Below are 15,999 nucleotides of genomic sequence, written 5' to 3' on the forward strand. Positions count from 1 at the left end.
AAATGTGTGGACATGCGGTGGCCGGTTAGTGAGGCTGGGTCGACGTGTTTCACTGCCCAACACAATTCATGCATCCTCAGGACGTACAGAGACCAGAAGGGGCTCCGGAGTTATATCCGCACATCTGTAAGAAAGACAGAAAATGTCCTAATTAAAACAACATGTTCAGCACAGGTGGACCCTAGTTTGTATAGGAGAGTAGAGTTTAGTTATTACCTGCCCCCCCACCTTAAGTAAGCAAACCAGGTATAGGTCTCAGGCGTGTTATATATGCAAAAGTACCTGTGAAACATACAAGTTACATTCCTAAACGAGTGATGGTAGGTAGAGGCACAATGTCACATTAACTAAACAGTTAAAAGAAAAGGCTTGTTACCCCTGAGTGATGGACCTGGGCATTGGAAGAGGAGAAACTGGCATAAGATGCATTGAGAAACGCCAAAAAGGGCTTTTCGTACCATCCCAAAACAAGGCATGTGGCAGGGCAAGGCCCCCAAGTGCAAATCACTTTCATACATACTCCCTAATTTGTTTCATTGAATAAAAATGGGAAATTAGTTCAGGTCAACGGCCTCTTGATACATCTTCCATGACAGGGACAAGTGTGACTACAGGTGGGATCTGCTAAGTCCTTCATCCTTCTGAGGCTGATGGCATAAGTTCCACAAAGAAAAACATGCAAGTAATGGAATGTTTGATTCATCTCAGGTATTATTATTTTTCCCGGCAACATTCCAGTCCATCGTTTTTTGGTCCACTCTGACACTCCAAAGACAGAGACTAGCTATTTGCGTTTGTTTTTTATAGTTGTTTATTACATTTTACGGTCAGATAGACAAATAATAGACAGTGCCAGTGATCAATACCAAAACACATCTCAAAACAACCCCTCCACAGGCCCGGCACAAGACCAAAAAACCTTGCACAGCACTTCACGAGAGCTAAAGTGCAACAACATTGAAATGACTGAACGTAACATTTCATAGCAGTTAATCTGGTACATACTAATTCATATGAATTATTTTTCTAACCAGACCAGTGGACAAGACCAAACAAACAGGGGGCCCCCCAACTGGGACAATGCGCCTAGGTCTCCGGGGCTGCACGGGACCATATCACACAGCCACGCCAAACCAACTTCAGGCAGTCGGCCGTGGGCCAACCGCCTCGTGGACATACTCCCAGCCTTATTCGTCTCTCAGGGTCTCTCCCATCTCTACTCGAGGGGTATTTAACCAGAATATCAGAAACAGAAATATTGCGGACCAAAATATTGTGTCAAGAATATTGAGGACAAAAATATCATGTAGGTAAGCACATATTATCTGTATATGATATCCCCGGGCGGAGACCTCGGCTCCGCCCGCGGAGTGTGCGGAGATGTGCCTACACTGCGTTCGGCGGAGAACGCGGAGTAGGCAATTCTCTGCACACTCCGTGGTGGAGCGGAGTGGGCCAGCCCCCACCTCTACCCCCCCATTAACAATTGATTAAAACTTAAATAAAAAGACTTTAAAGTAAAGAAAAAACACTTACCTTGGCTGCGGCGTCCCCGGGCTGCCCTCCTCCTCTTCATCACCATATCTGGGAAAACTGGGCATGCGTGCGCCCACGCATGTGCATTTCTCACAAGATTCCGCAGCCAAGGTAAGTGTTTTTTCTTTACTTTAAAGTCTTTTTATTTAAGTTTTAATCAATTTTTAATAGGGGGGGTGGGAGGCAGGTGGATTAGAGGAACTCCACCGACTTCCACAGAGTTTGTTCTCAACTCCGTGGCCCTCTGCGTAGCCCCGCTACACCCACTATGCCCGGGGTTAGTATATAATGCCACATATATGTACCTTGACGATGTATATTTCTTCAAGGTACGATGTGTAGTTAAAAATAGTAAATCTTATGGTGGCTAAACGCGACATCGCACAGTTATGGGGTTCTCAGAGGTCACCCACGATCTCGGTATGGAAGGAGAATATGGACTGGTGCATGTTTAGAGAAAAGACGGTGTATGTGGCGAGAGGCAGGCCCAGGAAATGGTCTAAGGTGTGGGGTCCGTGGAATTCTTATCGCGGAGACATCTGCGCCCCTCCTCTTGCGATAGTATTGGATGTTCCTTTGTCCCCCTAGCTGAACATTCCTAATTTGTTAGGTCATGAGTAAGTTACAGTTTGACATTTTCTCCACTCCCGGGCCCCCCCCCCCCTCCTCTGTCGCAGACCATTCATGATTACTATATGGGGGGGACTTTCCTACCCCGGGGAGCACGTCCTGATACTTATAATTCTTATTGCCTTGTTCGTGTGAAATGTTTATAAGTTTTAAATCAAAAGTTAAAACTGTTTTTATACTAGTATTCGGATACAACTGCTGCCTTCACTTAGAGTGAGGACGCACTAACGGGATCTTTTGATTGACATGTCTGTATAACGATGAACTAACTCTTCTCGTACTACTTAGTGGCCGGCCCAAGTGGTTGTAGGCCCATGTCTGTAACTCTTTGCAGTCAAATAAAGGTTTCTTTTTACACACCAAAAAAAAAAAATAGTAAATCTATACTTACCTATTTGCAATTACTTTCTCAATATTTTGGACTTCCATATTTTTCAAATGATATTCTGTCCACCGATATGTCTGTTTCCGATTTTCTGTCAGTGATCCCCTATGGGACTAACATTGAGACCTAGAGAAACCAAGAAGTCCGCCCTCAAGGCAGTCGATAGTCGGAGCCGGTGACCTCCAGTTAGCCCTCTTCAACCATTGGTCTGTTCTTGTGTTGTACACATTTACCTCCATCCAGTACAGCATGGGTCAGTGGGCCGGCCGACCTCAGCGACTGGCTAACGTCACTGTGAGGGACTCCACTATTCCCCTTCACAAAGAGCACACCCACACACAAAGTAGTTCCCGTCAGTGAATACAATGTATGTTTCTTAAGAATAAAATAAATATATATTTTTTTATTTGATGAGGGGTCAGCAGCTTCCCCAACAATAAGGTTTTGTAAAAACTCATGCAAAACTAAACAGGCACTAGCAAAAACCAAATGAATAGCAGCCAATGCTAGACTCTTCCAATGCTTGTTTACTACAGGTATCTAGTGATGTTACAACAAGACTTTAATAAGAATATTACAGGTGTCTTTTATACTATTATTGCAAACTGTGTATAATATATAGAATTCTAAGAATATCTACAGCTCATTTATCAAATCTGAGGCTGGTTCCAGTGCCATATATAAAAACAATAATTAATTACATTTATAGTAGAGTTTACCAGATCATTAACCATGTCCCTACTAGACCTCTGTAACGGGCCACTCAAGCAGCTGGCTTCCAAGGACTTAAAACCAAGCAGCAAGTTTAGCCTTAGATTGGAAGACTTGTGACCACATCAAACCCAACTTATAAGGTCTCCACAGGCTTCTGATGGGAGACAAGATGTCATTTAAAGAGTCATGCCACGGCTGCAAACTGTGATGTATGGAAAGAGGTCCCAATACATGCGCTTAACCTCTGCCCCAACAAGGAACCTGCTCTCCATTGGTGCACACCATCTGCCAACCTAAGGTAGACTCTTTGGATTGGAGGAGTCCGAATAAACATTACAGTGTGCATTCCATTGGGATACACATCACAGATGTTTGAGGGTTCTTTTGTTCCCTCCTGTGTGTATCTGTACTGGACTACCTTATTTATGGACTGTTTTGGACTGTTGAATATTGCAGCCATTTATATAAAAAACAATTTATTGTGTAAGAAGAAATAAGCGTATTTATTTGTTTTTCTACATGTATATTATATGTATGTTTTGTGGATGTATTAAGTGTTTGTTTGCCCTATAAATAACATCTGATACTTGGGATTGGTGTTTGCTTGTGACTTTAGAATCATATAAGGAATGTCGGTTTGGATAGTGACATCCAGTCATAGAGATTCATTTATGTTTTCTCCATCAGAGTGACCCTTTATTTGTTTCCACACATTACCATGTTTTTATGTGTCTTACCTTTTGCCCCAGTGTGGTGGGATCAGTAGGGCAAACCCCTAGATTTGGGAGTAACATGAGGTAAAAGGGCAGAAGCAGATTAACAGGTCCTTGTAAAATCAGGGCCCAAAGTTCTGGAATCCACGTGTCCCACTCTTGAGAGCACAGCTGAGCCCAACCCCTCATCTGGAATCTGTGTGGGGCTGTCGAGACAATCAGATGACTGAATATGAGACCTCCAGACAGAGCACTGACAACCACCATAAAGCATTATTGACAACTGACGTAAACTTTACTCAACATTTACCCTGTGTCTCTTATGTATACCCTTTATGGATAAACTAACTATGAGCTACCTTCCACCCAGAACATTGTTATAACTCTCGCCGTCGCCCATGCGGCTGCTGTCGGCAATCAATTGTGCATATGATAATAGCATAGGTGACTACCAATGACACCAACCACTGTTCGCGAATGGATTGCATGGCACTCCAATATGGCTTATAATAACAACATAGAATCCGCGGGTCCTTAAGAGGAATATATATACAGACAAGTGAACAATATAACTCCAAAGGAGAACGCAACAAAAGGGGGACTCCTTTAAGAGGACAGAATCCCATCACCCACCGGGGTGGCATGCTTCATCATTTGGGATCTCCTCTTGGCTGCGACCTAGTGCAGCCAAGGAGATACAACTCCTGGCTAGTGTAAAGGAGGAGCTCGCGGACGTTTTAATGTAATCCGAAACTAGATCACCTAAGATCGATGGAGCATTAACCAGTGTGGTGAAAGTGCGTGGTGCAGTGTATAGAATACGTGCATTTAAAATTGGCTACCAGGAGAACAAGAAATGTATTAAGTATCACGTGGTGTCAACGGTTAAAAAGCAGTGTGAGCGCGATCTGAATAAATGTGCGAACGCGCTAGTAAGACGGTCTACATGTTTCAGCCAACCTTGACCCTACAGTGATCATTGCTTTCTTCAGGACCCAGTTGTAACTACTGCACTTTAAGGATGTGAAAAAATCTTTTTTTAACACAAAAACTATATCGGAACGATACAACCATATACCTGTGTAATACTTTGTGTTGGAACGACAGGCAAAGGTGTCAAACTCCTGTTAAAAGAAGAAAAGAAGACATATGTCCATGCATGTTTGTGGTCTGTATATAAAAACGAACAATGTGATATGTTACAATTTATCGAAGGAAATCAGAGAGAACAATATATCAACTCTCTTACCCGTATTAAATCGGGAGGAAACCCACCGCACCTGGCAACAACTCAGGGCGTGAGGCGATGCTCTGTGAACATGAAGAAAAAAAAAGAAAAAAACAATAGACCCACGAAAATATGGGAATTGTATATTAAAAATGGTGGACCGGCATGGCACCACCGCTGTAGCTTCTTAAGCTGAGTGAGAGTTTATCAAGGACAACACCAAGGCGTATGGTCAGTTTACTGCTTGTATGTTAGAAGGTAAGCAGTCCCACTCGACCCTCACAAGGAGAGTCAAAGGTATAATCTGGCAATGAAGAAAAGGAATATTCTACAATTCATAAATGGCTCTTCGCAATGTCAGGATAAACAGTAATTGCAAAGCTGGAGACAAACATACATAAAGTTAGGGCGCCCATATCTTGGACGCCCGTTATCGCTAGTATTCGCAGTATTTAAATGCACAATAATGGCAAGGCTAGAGACAAGCATACATGGTGCTAGGACACCTATGGCTTAAACGCCCGTTGTCGCTTAGAGCCTGCCGAATACATCCAATATATTGTTTAGGATGGAAGCTGCGCTTAGAAAGAACAAGGCATAAGGTACGGCGAACAGCACCTCTCAACAACAGAAAGATCGTTGAACAGCTGATGCGCTTACCTACTCCGTTGATACCCCGGGCTCGATCCTGAGTATCGTGAGCGGTAGCGAACGGAAGGGGCGCAAGTTTAAATAGAGGTCCCCGAATGAAACAAACCAGTTGCGGGTCCTCATAGTGGCACCATACTAAGAATAAAGTCATATGACCCGCGTCGCGGCTTGCTGACGCGCCGCTTGGACATAGAGAACTACCCAGGGATGGGGTAACCTGGGAAATGTAGTTCCTTCATAATCGTATAGCAAATTAAGATACATGATTACCACAGGCTAGCGTGCAATATCACAAACCTGAAAAGTGTAGTACAGCAGCCCCGTATGCCACGCAGGTCTGTAAATTTCCCTCAGACCCTCTTTCTTACCTGGTATTATATTGCTCCAATATGGCTGCCAAGGAGCACATGAGCGTACAATAAAACCGCAAAATACATGAATATATACAACTATATCCACCACAAAGGTCTCTTCACCTTAAAACGGAAACTATTACAGAGGACAGCAAGATAGGAGGACAGAATGGTAAAAAGCTGACTTTTACATTTCTTATGGGTGGGAGTGGGAGGGTCATTCCATAGGTGTTCGGCTAAATGGGTGTAACATCCATGGCTTACGTGAGTGCGGCTCCACCAGGCTCTGCCTCTGAGATGGCTGCCACCGAGTGAAGCGTCCGGGCAGGGTCAAACATGCACCGAGGAGAAGACAGCCTAATACATGAACAGAGCAATAGACAATGCGCAGAGCCTTACATTTGGTGTGCATGCATGTATGAATGGGTATTTATATAGCACCACCCTACCTATAAATCAACAGAGAGCTTTCTGCTGCTCAGCAGACAGTGGTGTAGTTCTATTAGTCTTAATGCTGATATGTTGTGTGTCTTTTGTTTCTGTCCAACTGTGGTATTGCTGCTATATTCAGCAGTCACTGGGGTTTCTTGTTATATTGTTATGTTATGCAGATTTGTAGAGCACCCTATCACACGGGAGGGTATCCTGAAGTGAGTCTAGCCCTACCTAGGGCCTCCTGGGACTACTCGAAAACCCAGGTCTTCAGCTTCCTGTGGAGTTCAAGAAGTGAGGAAGAGACTCATATGCGCAGAGAGAGGTTGTTCCACTCCTTAGGATTGATGTAGGAGAAGTCTCAACTGCCAGATCTTTTTTTCTGTATGTGTGAGGCTTGTACAAGTAGGGGTCCGGATGAGTGGACGTGTCTGGAAGGTTTGTAAAACCAGATGCGATTGTTGAGTTATGCTGGGTCAGTGTTATTTAGTGCCTAGAAAGTGTGGGTGAGCAGTTTGAATTGTACTCATTTCTGAATGGTGCTCCTCGGGTGTGGTGTAATTTGAACAAAATGTTGGAGGTTGAGAGTGATTCTGTCTGCCGAGTTCCTAATGGTCTACAGCCTTCTGGTAAGTTTTTGTTGATCCTGGCATAGAGGGTGTTCCCGTGGTCCACCTTGCTTGTGACCGGAGCGTGCATGATGGTTCTCCGGGTGCTGATTGGGAGGCATTTGAAAATCTTCCTCAGCATCTTTAGGGTATGGAAGATGAGGTGGTGATGGCGTTGACTTCTTCAACAAATGGCGGGGAAGCCTGGAGTGTACCAGATTCATAGGTGCCAACGCAGATGACCATGAGTGCCGGATGTTGCTGTTAGTGCATACAAAATGGACAAATTCACTTAAAACGTTATGCACAGCCACTTGCCTTACTCACTGACAGCTAATGCAATGCTAAGGCCGCTGCAAGAAGCTGCTCTATAGAGCTACGACATGTGGCGACTAGAGTGCCCCAGTGTTGTACTCTTATTATGATGTTGCTCACACTATGGTGTAAGCGGGTGACATGTATTGTTGCCCTATTCTTATATGTGCATCTTCCAAGTGTCGTTCCATGTTCGTGTTCATGCATAGAACATAGCTTGCCCATTAGGCAGTCAGTGAGGAGGCTCGTTGAGCTGGAAGGACGCTGGTGGATGGGCCCCACCATTGATCTTACTTATGCAATAAATTACAATGTGAGGATTACTCACTGAGCATCGTGGTTTATTAAGGAGATACAGCATATTGGTGAGGAGATGGTGACATCTCTTTTTTGAGCATTTGGAGCCCGTCGGTAGTGGGGTTTCAGCAGCGCTAGAAGTTCAACATTATTATTGTTGCGGACAGCAGTGTTGAGCAGGATCTGGCTTATCTGCAGGACGTGTGTTACACATCAGCGCGCCTGCGCTGTGTGGGCCGCCATATTTGGTTGATTTCGGTGACTCAAATACAAGAGAAAATCGGGACCTGTTATTGATTTTATAACGGTTGCATCTTTCTTCAAAGCCGGGCATTTTTATGACATATGTTGTGCCCAAACTGAAACTTTGGCTGATTTGTTATCGTCTAACTTTGCCCATGTCAGGAGGGGGAAATGTGCAGCAACCCCCACTTTTTTAGGCAATCCAGGCAAACCTAAATTGAAGTGGAAATGTTGAGTACATGTTTTTAATAACTGCTTGGTGGCCATCAAAGATGTAGGTTATAATCCTGCAAGGAAATTAGCTATTTTATACAATTATCATGGCACAGAAGGGAACAAATATTTGACAATTTGGTAGAAATCCAAGCTCCGGGAGAGGATTCTGAGGATGCTGCTGGCCAGAATGTGTGTGTGTAGAGGCAGAAAAAAGACTAACACAGCGTTTCTCAGAGGAACCAAGTGTCGTTTTAGGAAGATTTAATTTTCATTCCAGAAAGCAATCTTCAGAGGAAAATGTTGCCCAGTATGTTGCCGCCCTTAGAATTTTAGCTAGGACTTGAAATTTTGAAAATGCCAAAGATTAATATTTGAGAGATCAAATTGTATTGAATTGTTATTCTAAAAAAGTCCAGGAACATCTCCTTTGTTGCACTAATCCTACTTTGGAAGGAACTGTGAAAATCGCAAAGAGTATTGAGCTTTCTGCTCTGTCGGTACAATTGTGAACTGGTGCATCGGTAGTGCATCTGGGATTAACGATAATGGTGGACTCTGTTTCACCAGTAACCATATTGTCTGAAGGATCTTTGAAGTTGCACTGGAGTACAGTAAAGCTTAAAAAACCTGATATTAGAACCATTGTGTATGGTGAGTCAGAAATTGGAACCACAGGATATTTTGAGGATGTTTTGCAGTTTTCAGAAAAGTACATTTTTACAAAGATATATGTAGCGGTTAATGGCCGAGACATCATGGGTTGGGTTGATCAAGGGAGATTGGGCACAGTTTTAATACCAGGTACCACTGTTCCTGTGATGTTGATTGAAAATGAAAATGGGAGTGTTAAGCACATTTTAGCTAAGTATCCCACTGGGTTCTCTAATGAAATTGGCACGGTTAAGGGATTAGAGCACGAAATAGTTTGAAAGTCAGATGCTGTGCCAGTAAAACACAAGGTACGTGATGTCCCCTTATCTGTGAGGGAGATTTGAGGAAACATCTTGATCGGCTTCGTTTGGACAAGGTAATTGATGTGGTTAATTCAGCTGAGTTGGTCAGTGAGTTGTAATTGCAAAAAAAAGAAAGGACAAATCCGTTTGTGTATGGATTTCCGTACACTTAATAACATTGTGGTGGCCTGCCATCCTCTACTGAAAATTTATTAATTTTTTTCCACTTTTGAAGGGACTAAATTATTCAGTAATGTAGGTCTTAAAGCGTCATTCCATCAAGTACTGCTGAAGGAGTTTCAGTCTCTTTGTTCTTTCGTTACTCCTTTTGGGGCTTATAAGTATCTGTGTTTGCAGCTTGATCTCGTATCAGCGGCAGGCATATTTCAAAACCTGATGTTTACATTATTTAAGGACCTACCTGGTGTGCTAGCATTCCAGGATGATATCCTCATTTTTGACAAAACAGTGATGGATCACAATTGCATTTTGCACAAAGTACTTGACATATTGTGTAAGCATGGTATGACCGTGTCTAAGGACAAATGTACATTTTTGACTGACAATGTTGAATATCTGTGGAATCGTATAACTTCGCAGGGTATTAAACCTAAGGAGGATCAGGTTAAAAGTCTACAGGAAGTGCCTGTTCCTTGTAACAAAGAGAAGTTAAAATCTTTCCTGGGGTTATTGCTCCCGGTTTGCGTGTGGGCATGCTACTCTTACGGAGCCCCTTAATAGAATGGTACACATTAAAGATAGTTTAACCAAGGTGCCTGCATTGAAAACTTACATTAGCTGTCATAAATTCATGAAACTGCAGATGCGATTGCTGTGGGTTTAGGCACAGTTTTACGGCACTGTATGGGCAACACTGAGTATACTGTTGCTTGTGTGTTTTCAGGGTCCTGTCAGCCACTGAGAGGAAATACACTACCCTCAAAAGGGAAGCTCTTGCCTGTGCATGGGCTATTGTGAAATATAGGACATGTGTGTGGGGCGCTCATTTCACTTTGTACACGGATCCGAAGCCCATAATGTATTTGCTGGGTGACAAAGACACTTCATCTGCTGCTTCAAGGCTTATCAGGATTCTTTCAAAACTACAAGAATATAATTTTGATGTAAAGTACATACCTGGCAGCAATAATACCACAGCGGATTGCTTGTCCAGAACTCCAGTTGAGGAAAGGAAGTGAGGCATGAAGAAGAAATGTTTGCAGTGAGTGTGTAGTTGCGTGTATGGATGTGCTGAACAGATGTTGTGATGCTGTGTCTGAAGTGGAATGGAACGGTGCATATGAGAATGATGTAAATTTAGGAAAGATCAAACAGTTTGTTACAGGGATGGCCCTTGGTAAAACATAGGCAGGGTGTATTGTATTTTTTTCTGTCAATTAGCTGATCAACTTACTATTGAAACTGACATTTTATTTGAGAGCTAGGAAATTTGTTGTTTCCGAAGGGTTAAGGTAAAAAATAATTGAATTAGCTCACTGGGGGCATTTAGGTACCGCGGCCACAAAGAAAACCCCTAGGCGCTATTTTTGGTGGCCACATATGGATAAAGATGTGGATGATTTTGACAGTACTTACCAAGAATGCAATATGTCTAAGGCTCCCTGTTTTCCGTTTTTACTAATTTTTACAGATCAAAAACAGACAAGAAAACATTTGTTTTCTTGTCTGTATTTATTTTTAAATGTGGATAAAAACGGAAATTGGGTTGCTTTTTGAGTAATTTTAAATACTATCTGCCATGACTGCCAGGCCAATAGCTGTGTGTATTGGTAGATATGAGGGATAAAAAAGAAAGGAATTTTCATAGGGAGGAGTTAACACCAGTAGATATGTACATGGTTGATACTGAAATTTGCATATTTTCATATAAGTGCATTGATTTAACTTCAGCGGGTGTTCACAGCACTGAAACCTGGCAGGCATTCAAGCGTGACTGCATATTTATCGGTTAAATAAATGTGGAAATATGCTAATTTCAGCTTCATTTCTCCCGTGTATGTACGGTGCGTACCCCCATCGCGTAGTGCTGGGGGTACGCACCGTACATACACGGGTGGGGGTACGACTCATACATACACGGGTGTACATACACAGGTGGGGGTTCGACTCGTACATACACGGGTGTACATACACGGGTGGGGGTTCGACTCGTACATACACGGGTGTACATACACCGGTGGGGGTACGGCACGTACATACGTGGGGTCTGGGGGGGGTTCCGCGCGTACCGGGCCCCCAATTCTGCTCGCATCGCGCCGTACTTTGCTTTTCCGGCACTTTTTGGGTGCCGTAAAAATAATGCCGTCCGGACTGGTGTTGGTACGATTCGTACTTCCTGGTTCGTGAAATGCAGCCTGCATGCGTCCCGACGTCACGTCGGCGCTGTCCCGGATCACATTGGTATGTGTTTCTACAGTCGGTCGGTGTTTTTTCCGACTCGTACGGAAATGGTGTTTCTGTACGAATCGCACTTGCAAGTTTGTAGGGTTATTTTACCGGGTACGATTCGGACAGAGAAAACCCTCCGACCGACGGTTCGTACCCGGTTTTTCCAGGATCGGAATCACTGTGTTAAGGAAGGAAGCTGATGACATAACTACCAGGAGCGGTAGAATGTCTAAAAAACGTGGTAATTTGCATGACTTTGCTGTCTAATTTGTTATTTCTCTTGACTTATGTTTCTGTGGGGCATATTATCAAGGACGGTGTTAAAAATTATCACCGGTTTAGCGGTAGAAAACTGCTGCTAAAGCGGCACTAATGGCCTTGATAGTATGCACTGCAGAATTCCAATAGAAGCCCATGTTCACACCAGAACATGGGCTTCTATTGGAATTCTCCAGGGCATATTATCAAGCCCATTATCGCCGCTGTAGTTGCAGTTTTCTGCCGATAAACCGGCGATAATTTTTAACGCCGTCCTTGATAATATGCCCCATTGTGATTTTTTTTTGTTTATTATAAAGGGGGAGGTGTATTGTACTGTTATTATGATGTTACTTGCACTGGCTGTGCTGTTAGTGGGTGATATGTATTGTTATAGTACTTTTGTAAGTGCATCTTCCAAGTGTCGTTCCACGTTCGGGGTTCCTGCATAGATCATAGCTTGCCGGTTAGGCAGTCGGTTAGCAGGATTGTAGATCTGGAAGGACGCTGGTGGATGGGCGCCACCATTTATCTTACATACGCAATAAATTGAAATTTGATGATTACTCACTGAGCCGAGTGGTTTATTAAGAAGATACCCACAACACCCAGATTTCAACCAATGGCCATAAGAAAAGAATTGCTGCTGAAATTGACACCCAAATGGGGAAATGCAATTTGCTCTGGATGTCTGAAAATCCTCACTTGGGGGCGAACAAAACACAATAAAGTACCTTGCAGATTAGGCGAATGCAATGTGATGTCTACATTGTTAATGAAGGAGAAGTGATAAAAGGTGGGCAATGCTGCTGAAGCAAAAAAGCAGGGACTTATTTACACGCACTCTGCCTGCCCATATTTTCAAGGCCATGTAAAGCAACCCTATGGGGCTTTTCATGGGCTTGTAAATGTAGCCCCCTTTCACACATTTGTTAGACTTGGCATCTTTTGGCGTGTTTACCCTGAGTTTTTGCTTTATGACCTCCCGGTTTTGACTCTGTTTTTGCTGGCGTAGCGTTTCTGCGCACTTTTCTCACTGATGATCAGTGGTAAAGTGCAAGTGCTGCTGTGGTAAATTGTGTTATGGATTGGTGTTTCCATAATTGGATATTTGATTTACTTGTTAGTCCCTAGTAAAGTGCACTGAGTGTGCCAGGGCCTGTGAATCAAATGCTACTCGTGGGCCTGCAGCACTGATTGTGCCACCAACGTGAGTAGCCCTGAAAAGGTAACTGAGGCCCGCCATTGCGGAGTCTGTGGGCAGTTTGTGCCTACCATGTCGACTTGGCCAGTGCACACACTTGCCAGTCCCTAACCTTCCCTTTAATTGCATGTCAGCCCCCTCTAAGGTAGGTCCAAGGTACCCCTGTTGGCAGGGTGCAGTGTATGTGAAAGGTAGGACATGCACTGGTGTGTGTGGCATGTCCTGATAGTGAATTACTGCCAGTTTCGTTTTTCACTATTGCAAGGCTAGCTGTTCCCCATAGGACAGAATGGGGAGTTTGTTTATAACATCTTATAAACATAACTGGCCTGGGGAATTAGGTAGGAAAATAAAGTTTGGTATACCTGAACTCAGAATCTAAAGGTGCATCTTTTAGTGAAGGTGATTTTTACATTCTGTGTTTGAAAATACCCCTTTTAGAAAGTAGGTATTTTCTTGCTTAGTCATCCCGTGTGCCTCTGCTGAAATGTGGATTGCCTATCTGGGTTTTGGATGACAGAAGGCTGGGGAGCAGGAGTGGCTCCAGATAGTCTAGGTGGGTCAGGAAAGGGCTGAATAGACCTGGGCTGCAATTGGGGAAGGGAGAGGAGATTTCCTTGCACCTCAAAGGGCCTGGTCTGCCTCTGACAATGCTGTCTCCACCTCCTGCCAGGAAGTCACACCAGAGAAGGCAGAACTGGTTCTGGCTGGGCAGAGACACTTGCTGCCTAAGAGATCAAAGGATTTTGGGATATAAATATTGGAGCCCAGACCCTTGAACTTTAGGACTCTTTTGGACCAAGAAGACTGCCAAGAAGAAGAGCTGGAGAAGCTGCGAGGAGGAACATGTGTTGGCCTGCAGTGGCTGCTTCTGTCTTGGGCAGTGAAAGGATCGGACTGAACTTTCTACAATCTACTTTTGTGAGTTTCTCCAAGGGCTTGAGGTAGAGCTTGTCCCCTGTTCAAGAAGTCTCAGGAACAGAAAAGACTTCAAGCTCTTCTGCCCTCAGCACTGGGGACTGTGTGTTTTGTGCTGCAACAGAAGAAAAAGCAACCTGACGCCGTCTACGAAGCCGCTGCCGACGTCGCTGCCGACTCCGTGTCCTGAAGGCATCGCAGAGGGCACCACCGCAACGCTGCACCATGACCCTGGTCTCACCGACGACGCCTGCTGATGCCGCCACCGAGCCGTTGCTCGCACCACGACCTGTGGACACCGCACTCCGCACCGCCTCGCTTCACGATGATGCCTTGGTATCCCCGACGACGCTGCTCCATGCTGAAATCTATGCTGCTGCTTGCACCGTGGTTTGAGGGCACCGCTCATAAAGTTACACGACGCACCACCCTCATCCCGCACTGCAGCCTTGGCCTACCGACGCTGGCGCCATCGACTCCTGTTAGTCAGCCGACGGCAGTGCTTCAGCAATGACGATGCCGCTGCTTGCACCGCGAACTGCCAGCACCACGACGAGCACTGCATTCACTTCACACCGCGACCCTGGTCTCACCGACGACGCCATCTGACGCCGCCACCGAGCCGCTACTCGCACCGCGACCTCAGGCAACCACACACCGCACCGCTGCACTTTGCACCGCAGCACCCAGTGCCTACCGACGCCAGTGCTCCTGACTCCGGAACGGACCTCCGGAATCGACGCCTGCAGACGGCGTGCTTTCGGAAGCTCAACGAGAGGTCGCCGACGCCCTGCATTTCTAAAAGGTACTTTTTGGGGGGTCTTCCCGACACCGTAGCTGGCCCGCGATGCCGTGGTCAGCCAGAACTGTTTGGATTTGTTTGTTCACTACGCCGTTATAGCCCCAGAAGGAGCTATCGACATCAAGGAACTGTTTTTCAAGCATGTTTTGATAACTGAAGATTTTTAAGTACTGTATTGTCGATTTTTTATCATTTTTCGTCTTGTCTTAAGTATATAAAAATATTGGATATTTTTCTAAACTGGTGTGGTGACCTTTTGTAGTGCTTACACTGTATTATTGTTGGTTATGTGCAAATGCTTTACACACTGCCTCTAAGATAAGCCTGACTGCTCGTGCCAAGCTGCCAAGGGGGTGAGCAGGGGTTATTTTAGGAGTGTAATTCCCTTATCCGGACTGAAGTGGTGGTTTCTGCCACGCTTTGGCACATGCCCTAGCCTACCAGAAATCCCATTTCTAACAACATTACTCTGCATGAAAGGAGTGTTCCATGGGTGTTGCTGTGGGTGTTACCACGCAACATCCATGGAACCTGATACATTCCCAGATACATAAGGTTTCGGAAACCTGGGAATGCATCAGATTCCTACACCTTTCGTAAGTTGTATGCGTGCAGGAAGGTGTCCCTTTCTGCACAAAAACAATCACCCCTACAACGCAGACACCCTTGCACCATGGCGCGAGGGTGCCTACATTGGCACATGGCAGCCTATTGTACACCAGCTCAGAGGAAAAGGACAGGAATACGCCGTATCTTGTAGAACCAGCGCATTCCTGCACTTTTCTTTTGACGTGCGGCACCACAGCAGGAAGGTTTGCTGTGCTGCCTTCCATCAAAATATTGTAAATAAGGTCTGGAGTCTATGGGATTGCACAAGGGGGTTTGAATGAACTGGAAAATGAAGGAGGAAAGGAGCCAAAGTGCTCTGTCTGAAGAAAGGGGTCTCGTCCATTCCCAGACCGGGCCTCTGATATCCATCTTTTAGCCTCGTGGACATGTTTGCATGGTTGACAGAGCTCGCAGACCTGCATGGGTCCAACATGAGAGGCTGAGTGCTCACACTGGAGGTAACTATAAACAAGGTGTTATCCGTGACGTCGTGTTCACTGACATCACGTCGTATCTGATCATTTA

The sequence above is a fragment of the Triturus cristatus genome, chromosome 9, assembly GCF_964204655.1.
Source record: "Triturus cristatus chromosome 9, aTriCri1.1, whole genome shotgun sequence".
Lineage (NCBI taxonomy): Eukaryota > Metazoa > Chordata > Amphibia > Caudata > Salamandridae > Triturus > Triturus cristatus.